Raw genomic sequence first — 11637 nt, 5'->3', positions numbered from 1 at the left:
AAGAAGAAGAAGAAGAAGAAGAAGAAGAAGAAGAAGAAGAAGAAGAAGAAGAAGAAGAAGAAGAAGAAGAAGAAGAAGAAGAAGAAGAAGAAGAAGAAGAAGAAGAAGAACCACCCACATGATAACAAACTCGGTAACATTGACAACTAATTAATTTTCCTTCTCTTTTATCTTCAAAAAGTGGCAAAAGTTAACACACACAACCCCCCCTTTTTTTTTGTTTGAAGTCCACACATTTTAAGGTTCCCCAGGTTCAGAAACACTGGTCTAACCATAAATGCATTAAAAGACGCCTCAAATACCAGAGGGCATATTAGTTGTGTGCTTTATACCTATAATTCTTGTTGTTGTTATTGCTAGACTTTTATCTTGCCTTTTTAACATGCAACTCAAGGCAGCAAACATGCTTAATACTTCTGCCTCTTATTTTTCCTCACAACAGTCTTGTGAGATGGGTTGAAATAAAATCATATAACAGTAAAAATAGGACAATCAACAGGAGACATAAAAAAAACTTATTGAATAAAAATATATAGCTATTAAATGGATGCTCAAAATAAAATAATTGTCTACAGTGTAATTTTTTTGTTAACATGATGAGTAGACTCATTAATATGCTGTATAAGCTGTCATTTTAATTTAATATTATGTGTGAACCAAGCTACTAAGGCTTCCAGAGTAAAGTATGGCTAAAATAAACTCTGATCTGTGAACTATGTTTCTGTTGATAAAAGAGTCAGTTTGGTCTAGCAGTTAAGGCATCAGGCTATAAACTAGGACAGGGCTTTTCAACCTTTTCACCAATTGTGCCACTTTTAGGATATGGCAGTATTCGAGTACCACCTAGCAAGGTGTCAACAATTCGCTTAGTGACTGTTCAAAGTTACAATGGCACTGAAGTGACTTATGACCATTTTTCACACTTATGACCGTTGCAGCATCCCCAGGGTCATGTGATTTATATTTGGATGCTTGGCAACTGATTCATATTTATGATGGTCACAGTGTCCTGGGATCATGTGATCCCCTTTTGCAACCTTTTGACAAACAATGTCAATGGCAGGGCCGCTGGTGGCCAAGTGCTAAGGCAGGGCTTCCTTCAGACCCTCCCTCCCTTTCATTCCAATCTCCCTCCCTCCTCTCTTCCTTCCTGTTTCCCTCCCTCCCTCCTTCCCTGCCTCCCTCTTTCTCATTCCCATCTTCTTCCTTCTGAAGGAAGAATTTGAGACCCCTGCCCATATTTTCCCTCTTCCAAATATTTATCAAACAAGGAAAAGCCTCCAGAGACAGAAAAGACAAGCCAGTGAGGGAACTAGCCTAAAAAGGAGCATTCCCCTTTAAGAATTAGCTACTGGCTAGAAAAAAAAGTTAAGAAAAAAAATGTAGCAAGTACTGGCTGCCGGCTAAGGCAGCCTCCCTAAATGGCTCCATTCATAAGTAAATGAATGCTACAGGCAAAATCCATTCAGGACAAAAATACTTCAAAATCCCTTACAGCTAACAATAGCAGAGCAATAGAATTAGAACCAGTAACCCACACCCCAAAATCCAACATGAGCCATCAGCCACAATAGAAATTGCCAAATACTCCTTAAGAACACAAAGCCCACATTGCATAAATCCCAGAACTTCAAAGTCACAAAATCACATAAGAATCCTTCCACTCTCCTGGTTTGCTGTTCAGCTGATCCAGAACCAAACTGCTGAAACAGTACTTCGCTTCTGCCAATAAACATCTCCTCTCGAGCAGCTGGAGCAACCAGCTTCCTCTCGCCTATTTCAAATGGCAGTGCTTCATTTTTTTTTCTTTTCTTTTAAAGGTATAGCCTCCCAGCTGGAAAGCAAGCCCCCCCCCTTTCCTTCCAACACTTCCTTCCTTTCCGTTTCCCTCCCTCCCTCCTGTTCTCTACCTCCCTCTTTCTCATTGCCATCTCCTTCCTTCCTCCCTCCCTCCCTGCCTCACCTCCAGTCAATGCTGCCTTTCTTCATTCCTCATGGAGGGCGACCCCTCCCCTGCTGCATTTCTTGCCTGTTTGTCGCTGCCACCTGTCTGCATGTCCGGCACTGATGACTGCCACAGAAGTTGTAGATCAGCTCCCAGCCAGCCTGTTTGATCTCCTATCTCCCTCCCCTCCTCCTTCTTTTCCCTTCAGTGCAGATCCAGCTGACTCATCTTCCTAACACTGCATCTTTTTTTCCCTCTCCCTCTCCTGCCCAAACTGCCTCCTTTTATAGCCTCTCCTGTCTCTGTCCCCCTCCTCCTCCTTTCTCTTCCGGGTGAGCCGGAAGTGCCGAACCTGAGGCCTTTGCCTCACCCCATCCAGCCTGCAGCACTCTCACAGCAAGTCCTGTGCTGCACCGCTTTGGCTCATTCTCTCCCCCACTACACTTGGCTGGGCTGGGTAGGACTGTGTACCACCTGCCAGGTGCCAATGTACCACCACATACCACCGGTTGAAAAGCCGTGAACTAGGAGACTAACAGTTCTAATCCTACCTTAGATATGAAAAGCAGCTGGATGAGTATCTCAGCTCAACTGAGTATTATATATGTTCCCTACCTTGAGTTATTTATAAAAATAAGGGAATGGATGAATGAATGAATGAATGAATGAATGAATGAATGGATGGATGGATGGATGAATGAATGAATGAATGAATGAATGAATGGATGGATGGATGGATGAATGAATGAATGAATGAATGAATGAATGAATGAATGAATGAATGAATGAATGGTAGGGCAATGTAGAGGGCAAAAGGAACAATCTGAAAGACAGGAGGAAGATTCTATGTGTTCCCTGAGTTTGTTTTCTTGCAGACATTTCATTATCCAACTAGGTAACATTATCAGTGGTGATGATGTTATCTAGTTGGGTAATGAAACATCTTCAAGAAAACAACCCAAACAACCAACTTAAGGAGTACCTAGGACCCCCACAGTTCAACCTTGAACTACAGTAGAGAAAGAAGGCAAAGGTCAGATAAAAGGGGCCTAAGCCCAGACTAAGAAAGGAATATAAGTAAATGTCTCAGACAGGCTCCTCCCTTGTTCACATGAAGATAAGGGAGGGAGGGGAAAGCACATGCAGATTTTCAAGACAATTAGTGAAGTTTTACAATAAAAGTAGTACAGACTTACATGGCTTTGATTTCTTAGTCCAATCTACCTTGAAGGACTGACAAACAATGAAGAAAAAAATGGTGATCTTAGGAGTCAGCAGGAAATCACCTGACCAAGATAAACACTGAACAAAGTTTGTGGCAAAGGATGGTATTTTTCTTTTATCTTCAAGAGATCTTTAAAGGCTATTGTAGTCTAGTGGTTAAAGTATTAGACTGATATGTGACTTGAGACCAATCAGTTTCTCCCAGCCCTACTCACCTCACAGGGCATAAAATAGAGAATCTCAAATAAATTGTTCTGAGCTTCNTTTGGCGCGCTCAGCAGTGCACAAACAGCCTTTAACGGCCAGGTCTGGACAATTCCTATTGGCGTTCGAAAGCCAATAGATTAAGAGTCTATTCAAATAATAGAGTCTATTCTATTGGTGTTCGAAAGCCAATAGAATAGAGGGAGTAGCACAGCTCATGGAAAAGTTGAAAAAATCCATCAAAAAAAAAATGCCGGAACGCCGTTCAGAGTGTCGCAACCCACAGGGTGAGAACCGCTGTGATAGGGAGGGTGGTGGGAGGGCCGCATTTACCCAGAGCAGGGAGGGCTGTTAGAGGGCCATATTAAACCGGAACGCGGGCCGCAAATGGCCCACGGGCCGGACTTTGGACATGCCTGAATTAGAACCAATAACCCCTCACCCCAAAATCCAACACGAGCCATCAGCCACAATAGAAATTGCCAAATACTCCTTAAGAACACAAAGCCCACATTGCACAAATCCCAGAACTTCAAAGTCACAAAATCACATAAGAATCCTTCCACTCTCCTGGTTTGCTGTTCAGCTGATCCAGAACCGAACTGCTGAAACGGTACTTCGCTTCTGCCAATAAACATCTCCTCTCGAGCAGCTGGAGCAACCAGCTTCCTTTCGCTTATTTCAAATGGCAGTGCTTCATTTTTTTTCTTTTCTTTTAAAGGTATAGCCTCCCGGCTGGAAAGCAAGCCCCCCCCCGGCTTTTCCTTCCAACACTTCTTTTGTTTCTGTTTCCCTCCCTCCCTCCTCTTCTCTCCTCCCTCTTTCTCATTGCCATCTCCTTCCTTCCTCCCTCCCTCCATGCCTCATCTCCAGTCAATGCTGCCTTTCTTTTCTTTTTTTTCCAAAGAAGTTTTATTATTTTACATCATAAAAAACAATCATAACATAAGTAAACACAATAACAAATAAAAAACCCCCATCCCCCCCCCGGACTTCCCAAACCTAATCCCAGGATAATATTCATATAAAAGTAAGCAAATACTAATATCTCTAACTCCACAAGATATCTTAATCTACACGAAAAGATAGAAAAAGTAAACAAAATAAAAAAGAATCTAAAAACCTAAATTATATTCTACCACTCTATGCTTCTTTTGAATATAAACAATCCATCTTCTCCATATTGATAAAAATTGTTCATTCGAATGGTTACGAAAACTCATAAATGCTCCTCTCCACGGAAATCTTTAGTAAAAGGCGAAAGATTTATACGATCTGAAGAGAAACCAGAGTATAATGCTGCCTTTCTTCATTCCTCATGGAGGGCGACCCCTCCCCTGCTGCATTTCTTGCCTGTTTGTCACTGCCACCTGTCTGCATGTCCGGCACTGATGACTGCCAGAGAAGTTGTAGATCAGCTCCCAGCCAGCCTGTTTGATCTCCTATCTCCCTCCCCTCCTCCTTCTTTTCCCTTCAGTGCAGATCCAGCTGACTCATCTTCCTAACGCTGCATCTTTCTTTTTCCTCTCCCTCTCCTGCCCAAACTGCCTCCTTTTATAGCCTCTCCTGTCTCCATCCCCCTCCTCCTCCTTTCTCTTCCCGGTGAGCCGGAAGTGCCGAACCTGAGGCCTTTGCCTCACCCCATCCAGCCTACAGCTCTCTCACAGCAAGTCCTGTGCTGCGCCGCTTTGGCTCATTCTCTCCCCCACTACACTTGGCTGGGCTGGGTAGGACTGTATACCACCTGCCAGGTGCCAATGTACCACCGCATACCACCGGTTGAAAAGCCGTGAACTAGGAGACTAACAGTTCTAATCCTACCTTAGATATGAAAAGCAGCTGGATGAGTATCTCAGCTCAACTGAGTATTATATATGTTCCCTACCTTGAGTTATTTATAAAAATAAGGGAATGAATGAATGAATGAATGAATGAATGAATGAATGAATGAATGAATGAATGAATGAATGAATGGTAGGGCAATGTAGAGGGCAAAAGGAACAATCTGAAAGACAGGAGGAAGATTCTATGTGTTCCCTGAGTTTGTTTTCTTGCAGACATTTCATTATCCAACTAGGTAACATTATCAGTGGTGATGGTGTTATCTAGTTGGGTAATGAAACATCTTCAAGAAAACAACCCAAACAACCAACCTAAGGAGTACCTAGGACCCCCACAGTTCAACCTTGAACTACAGTAGAGAAAGAAGGCAAAGGTCAGATAAAAGGGGTCTAAGCCCAGACTAAGAAAGGAATATAAGTAAATGTCTCAGACAGGCTCCTCCCTTGTTCACATGAAGATAAGGGAGGGAGGGGAAAGCACATGCAGATTTTCAAGACAATTAGTGAAGTTTTACAATAAAAGTAGTACAGACTTACATGGCTTTGATTTCTTAGTCCAATCTACCTTGAAGGACTGACAAACAATGAAGAAAAAAATGGTGATCTTATTAATAATTGGATCTTAGGAGTCAGCAGGAAATCACCGCTGGTTCTATTTGTGACTTGTTTCAAACACCGTTTCCTACCATAAAAAGAAAATAGAAGTTCTCTAGAAATTTCCGATAACATCAGATCACCAATTTCATAATCTGACTATACACTGAACTCTGGTTAGTCAAAGAGGGTCGGGATGAGTGGAGTGTCCCGTATTTTATCTCTTAGAGTTTATTTAACAAGACTCGAAGTGAAAGAAAATTGGGTTATAATTCTAGTAAACTCAAAAATATTTTTCTTCTAGGACGCTCTACCAGGTACAGCACTATTAAGGTATAGTGAGAAAATCCAACTTGTTGGATTCTCATGGCTGGGCAGTGTTGGCCTCTAGCCTTTTCCTGAGAATTTTAGTTTCCAAACAGACTTGAATGTCCAAGTGTACCAATGAAAGGCAAGACAAATAATATTAACATATTCATTCATGAATGCTTAACCAAGTGTACTGAGTCAATTCACTCAACTGGCTTTATGCAACACAGTGAACCGTAAACTAGCCAACTGTTTGTGCATTGAATACAATTAACTATTGTATTTTCTGACTTGCAAGTTCTTTTTATAGCTTCATGTCAATAATGTCAATAGTTTTAATGATCTAGAAACAGCAGGATGTATATGTTACTACACAGGCAACAGTTTGTGAAAACCTACTTTTAAAATAAATTGTTATTGCATCATCATGAGAATCATTCAAGTGATACTGATGTTTTTCCCCAATTAAATGAGAGCATTTCTCTAAAAGTAATTTTAAATGTGAATTCTGTGGAAATGTGAATCAATAAGATGCACCTGATTTCTTTACTTTTGTACTAGATCAGGGGTAGGCAACCTCGGCTCTTTTATGACTCATGGACTTCAACTCCCAGAATTCATGAGTCAGCTATGCTGAAGTCCATGAGTCATAAAAGAGCCGAGGTTGCCTACCCCTGATCTAGATCAAAAATGATTATATCGGTTTCCTTTTTACCTCAGCCTTTTTCTGACTGCAGGAAGCCTGAAGAACAAGTAACATTCACTGTGTTCAAATGACACAATTGCCCATGGTAAGTCAAACCATATTTAGCAAGTTGCCTTGATTTGCATGGTATGCTGAATGCAGTACAATATTCTCTGGAATTGTGAATCAGGCTGCCCCTAAATATGATATAATAAACTCCTGACCTGAAACTAGTTTTAGCATTATAAAACAGAAATTTTCTATTTATCATAATTTAAAAACCTCCACTCAGAAGAATAACCTCTACTACGATTAACAGTTCAGACAAAGACAATCATATCAAGTCTTTCTTTAATATGTTTCCTAATTATAAAGTCTCCATGAGGAATGTCATTTAATCCTGCCAAAGTTAATGTAAACGTTGCCATTGGTTTTGGCTTGAATTTATTAAAATATTTATTATTAAAGACTGTTTCAGATTGTCACATGAAATTACATATAGGCCTTATTTTTTAAAAAACAAAAGAGTTCTAATTTGACTAATATCTATCAGAAAAAAACGAAAAAGATACCTTACATTTAAAGCAAGTTGTTCTTTGTTAACAAAACATACTAAACAGAAGCTAAAGAAACCACAGCTGAGTTTACAAAAACCATTATTTATCCATTTTGTGTTACAAGATCCTAGTTAATTTAAGAAACAATGTGAAGATTACTACACCTTAATATACTGTATGCACATGTTTGTTTGCTCATGCTTTACTTTTTTGTATGAATCCACTGATTAAAGCCAGCTAATTGTGGTTTATTTAATAAAACATCATGAGGAACTCCACAGCCTAACGTAGTAAGGAAAACAGCTGCTGATATGTGAAAAACTGCAGATGAGTTTCCTTCAGTGCAGTCTTTTGGTCGTCTGCACTTACTACAAGTAATTAGGTTGTGAGAAGTGTGTGTGTGTGTGTGTGTGAGGGTGGTATCCATCCTACTAAAGAACTGCTTGAGTATCCTACTAAAATATCTGCTAGAATCTAAGCATGCTTCAAACCTCAAAAAATTTAGCTAAGTATAGCTCTTTTTGCTGTATTTGGCTAATTTCTATTTTTAGTGCTTTGTTGCTGTGCTGTTAAATTCATTTCAAAGTGATATATGCTTGCAGCATTTTTTTCTACCTTGTGTTTTTCCTTTCTTGATTACTGGGTAACAACAAAGTTGATATCTAGAACTATGAAGCTATATTCAAAGCAATGCTTGTATTATTTTGGCTATTTGCTCATAATTGTTTACCCTATAAGGAAAGTGTGGGTCTGCTTAGACTTGGCTTCATTCCAGGAAATGCTGGTTTACCTATTCCAGGTGAAGGCAACAAAAATGACGAAGCCTTTTCCTGTTCCTGCTCACTCTGGGAAAGGGCAGTCCAATCTAAAGTAAAAATGATGAGAAGGAAGATTGCTACCTCTGGGTTTAAAGGCGGAGTTGTATCTGTGAAAGCCCCTTCAACATGTAAGTTTGACTGAATGATGCTTCTCTACAGTTATACATATGTATTCTGAGAGTGAATTTAAAGGATTAAGTCTGAACCTGTTAAGAACCAAGAATATATTTTTGCCAAACATTAAATTGGTACAAAGTTTTTCATTACAATTAACAGAAAATATTTAACAAAACAAAGTTGAGAATTGGTGGTACTGTTAATATTATTCTTTAAACAGAGGGATTAGGAAAAAAAATAAACCTTTTCCTTTTGTGTTTCACTTGGTATTGATGTTTTCCTAAAATTCATCTCCCCAAATGTTTAAGATAGCAGACCATCTATGGCTTCCCAGTGTTATATGTGTGTAAATGCTATGGTGTAACTGAGGCTCCAGTAGCATTAGTAATTTAGAATTAAAAGTTATTTAGTTAAATTAAATAAACTAAAAGGAGCTTTCAAACGTTCATTTGAATAATCTTAAGCAAGCTTGTTACTATTGATAATGATGAGGTATTGCAACATATTTTCTACCTTTAGCTCAGATCTTCTCTTAAAATAGAAAATGAAACAAGTCTAAGATGTCTATTGATAGCTAGTATTCCTAGTTGTCTTCACCAGTATCCATATTTTCTATGATCTGATTCACATAAAAACTTTATTAGGATACATTTTAATCATGCTTTGTTGAATAAGCCATTGTGGCTTGTACATAATGCTAACATAAAATTGATGTTTTCATAAATTACACTAAATAAGAAATAAACCAATAATGTTGGTATGATTTGTGAAAAAGGCTATTATAATTTGTACTGAGAAATATCGCATTTGCATAGATCAAACTAATTAAAGCATAATATTTTTTGTTGCATAACATTTTTTTCACTCCAACCCACAAGAGATATAAGACTTAGGCGTGTGGATGTTTCTTAGACTCCATGTTAAGGAATTTGTCTTTGGAGATTTAATGGAGGGAATTGGTAACCATGACCACCATAGTTAGCTGACATCAAGAGAGCTTATTGCCTAAGAAAAGAAGCACCTGTCGGTAGAATATTTATATACTGTATATGGGGGGAGTCTTCAAACTTAGCCACTTTAAGTCTTTAAGACTTAAGGCTGGCTGAGGAATTCTGGGAGTTGAAGTCCACAAATCTTAAAGTTGCCAAGTTTGAAGACCCCTGCTGTATATGATCCATCTCTACTCCTCTCCATTTACTCTATCAATTTGGAAAGTTAAGAGTCTACTACTATGCTGAATATCAAAAGGTCATAGCTGTTGATTGTTCCTTCAGTTCCATTTACTCGAGCTTAAGTTAGGTAAAAAGTAACTGTTGAGGTCCCATTTCTGGTTTTAAAACCTTAATTGTAAGTTCACAGTAACCCAGGGAGATAAAAGTTTGATTTTTTTCTCTCAGCTCTTTTGTTTCAAAAGAGAAAGTAGTCTTTCTACATAGATGTGTGCGTATTTCACTGGAGTTTTTAAAAAACAAAATCTACCCAAGTAAGAACCTTTTTATTTATATTAATATTTTAAGCTTGTGCTCACTTAGGCTTTGATTCTAACCAGTTATTCAGATGGATCTTAACATCAAATTGATATTTTGTGCTTGAGCCTTTACACAGCTACACAAAATAAATGCAATTAATCAGCTGATCCAGAAATCATCTCCTCTTTTACTATTGCACTTCCTAAGCATTTCTACTCAGAAATAGTCTGACATTTTTTCTTCAATGAAAAAGTAATTTTCAGCTTCAAAAACCTGTCTTCCAAGGTCTCAGTTTGTTTATTATGTAACTTTACTGAAACAACATTGATTACTCTTCAATCAACACTTTAGTTTAGTAGTTTAGTAAGGTCAATTGAATATATACCTAGATTGAGGATATCTGTTCACTTCTGCTAACTAGAAAGCTATATAAAAAGAATAGGCCCTTCTCTTGCTTAGTTGCTGTCTCTTGACAAAATATCAATAAAAACAAAGCAAAAAATAAAATAAAATAAAGTAAAATAAGGAATCAAGTTTACTTTTAAGGCTAAACCTTTATAGCTGGATATACATGCAAGTTACTGATCCTGTGCATAGTGTAGATCAGGCATGTCAAACTGCCAGCCCATGAGCCGGATGTGTCATGCCAAAACCGCGCCCACCCCATTGCCGGCAATGGGGAAAAAGTCGTGATACTTCGCATGCCATCACATGACATCACGAGTTTGACATGCTTGGTGTAGATGAAATCTCAACTCTCAGGAAACATTCCCCCAAACTGATATTGCGTAGAAGCCTTAAGTCAGGGGTCTTCAAACTTGACCCTTTTATGACTTGTGGACTTCAACTCCCAGAATTCCTCAGCTAGGCATGCTGGCTGAGGAATTCTGGGAGCTGAAGTCCACAAGTCATAAAAGGGCCAAGTTTGAAGACCCCTGACTTAAGTGGTCACTGCCTTTTTTCTGGTTTTGGATGTTTTTATGATCAATAGCTTTCACACAGGACTACATTATTTTATTATTTCTATTTTAAAGCCTATACTTTCTACACTAAAACGGTGCTTCTTATTACTAGGAAATGCATATCATGTTAGGATAGCAGAAATAAATTCCATTTTAGGCATTGTCCAAAGCAGGGCTCCTGAAAGTTGTTTAGACTAAAAATCCAAGATCATTGAGCTGCCCTACTGTCTGTAGATTTACTTTAATTTCTTTAAGCTATTATGCTAACATCAATTTCAGATAAAGCTGCAACTCTTTAAAATCAGATTTCAGAAATCAGCACATTTTATGATTGGTAAGCAGTGTAACTTACGAATTTGCAAATACTAAAAGAATAATATTAATCTGCAGGATGTTCATGTATATTGATTGGGGGCTTTGTATTAACTTTTTTAAATTATATGCATATTTATAGCAGTGTCCTATTAAAAATGCATATTTAACGAAAAAACAGCCTCCTATTAAAAACTAGTGTCTGACTCATCGAAGTCAGGAGAAATGACTCTAAAATGGTCAATATGAACATGGATATATTTCTCAAGTCTGCTGCTAAATATTTTAAAAGTCTAAATCTGGTTTTTTCTAACAATTACAACTCTCAGGAAGACTGCTGTAAGATAATGAAAGAGATAAAGTTTAGTTTGATTTACATGTCAAGTTTTTTTTCTTTTCAGATACATTAATTTAAAATAATGTAATTTCACAATAAGCAAGATGTGACTATGTGGTGTTTTTACAGGAAGGCTGAACATGCACAATTATATTTAACAAGCCATATCAAACTTTAAATGTAGCTTTTATAAAGCTTGTGGAAGCAACACAGTATTGTTAGTGTGGAAATCTTTGAGATGCACCTTATTTTAGGTTTGTGTT

The 11637-nt window shown here is 38.2% G+C and overlaps 1 non-coding gene across 1 annotated transcript; it reads right to left on the bottom strand.

Moving 5' to 3' along the window:
- Window positions 1-4556: 4556 nt before the first annotated feature.
- On the bottom strand, window positions 4557-4668 carry LOC114922917. Its single transcript, XR_003810526.1, has one exon. It is a non-coding gene; the product is annotated as a U5 spliceosomal RNA (small nuclear RNA).
- Between the last annotated feature and the right edge of the window lie 6969 nt (window positions 4669-11637).

Source organism: Protobothrops mucrosquamatus, unplaced genomic scaffold (assembly GCF_001527695.2).
Source record: "Protobothrops mucrosquamatus isolate PMUCROS unplaced genomic scaffold, P.Mucros_1.0 scaffold1315, whole genome shotgun sequence".
In the NCBI taxonomy this organism is placed as follows: Eukaryota; Metazoa; Chordata; class Lepidosauria; order Squamata; family Viperidae; genus Protobothrops; species Protobothrops mucrosquamatus.
This window is presented reverse-complemented; position numbering and strand designations above follow the sequence as displayed.